A 1,382-nucleotide genomic window follows, 5' to 3' on the forward strand; every position below is an offset into this window, starting at 1 on the left:
CAAATAATGATCATTTTACTTCTTCTTTCCCTATCTGGAGTCCTTGTATGTCTTTTTCTTGTCTTATTGCACTGGATAGGACCTCCAGTATTATATTGAAGGGCAGCGGTGAGAGAGGACATCCTTGTCTCGTTCCTGATCTTAAAGGAAAGGCCTTCACCTTTTTGCCATTGAGAATAATGTTGGCAGTGGGTTTGTCGTATATGGCTTTTATCATATTAAGGTATGTTCCTTCTATCCCGAGTATTTCAAGGGCCTTCATTGTTCATTTTTAAACAATATTTACTCCCCCCTCAGGTATAGTCCCCATAGAATTTCCTTCACCAATGCACCCGTGCACCATCACCTCAGTCCTCTGTGCTCCTCCCTCCCTCCCTTTGATCCCTCTCCCTCCTCCTCCCCTGCAGGATGTCTCTGGTTTATAATTGTCTGTTTTTGCTTTGTTGTGTTTTGTGTTGTTATTATTTTTTACACTGATGTCTTATTTGGTTCCCCTATATTCCTGCTATAAGTGAAACCATCCTATTTTTTTTTTCCTTCTGACTTATTTCACTGAGCATAATCCCTTCTAGCTCCATCCACATTGCTGCAAATGGCATGAGTTTATCTTTTTGATTGCTGAAGAGTATTCCATTGTGTACATATACTACATCTTCTTGATCCAGTCAAATGTTGGCGAGGATGTGATGAAAAAGGAACTCTCCTACACTGCTGGTGGGAGTGCAAACTGGTCCAACCACTATGGAGAGCTGTGTGGAGGTTCCTCAAACTACTAAAAATGGAGCTACCATATGACCCAGTGATTCTACTCCTAGGGATCAACCCAAAGGACACAAAAACATTGATTCAGAAGAAGACCTGTACCCCTATGTTTATTGCAGCACCATTTATGATAGGTAAAACCTGGAGACTCCTCCTTATTTAAAGGGGAACTTATTTAAAATTTCAATCTCCCTTGAATATTCATTCTGTTTTTAAAATTTTTTCCTTGACAGCACACACAAACTACATTGGATGTGTTGGCCTTATCATTGTGGTCACATTACCAAGAATTAAAAAAAATACATTAAGCTGTTGTTTTACTTTTTAAGATTTATTTATTTATGCATACAAGAATGGGGTACAGGCCAAGGGTGTGTGGGGGGTGAGAGGACTCACCAGAGACAGAGTGGGGAACAGAACAGGCAGACTGACTGAAATACACTGCTGAGGGGAGCAGTGGGAGAGACAGGAGAGGTCTTCTGCACCATGTGGGTAGCTCATTGGCCGGGGATCGAACTCGTGCTGCAGTGGCTGTGGATAGCTTCATAAGTTGCCTCTTTACCCCTTGCGCCACCAGGGAGGCCCTAAGCTGTTGTTTTAATGGGGTGGAGTAGAAGGGA

The sequence above is a fragment of the Talpa occidentalis genome, unplaced genomic scaffold (assembly GCF_014898055.3).
Source record: "Talpa occidentalis isolate TD23 unplaced genomic scaffold, MPIMG_talOcc4v2.1 talOcc4.15, whole genome shotgun sequence".
Classification (NCBI taxonomy): domain Eukaryota; kingdom Metazoa; phylum Chordata; class Mammalia; order Eulipotyphla; family Talpidae; genus Talpa; species Talpa occidentalis.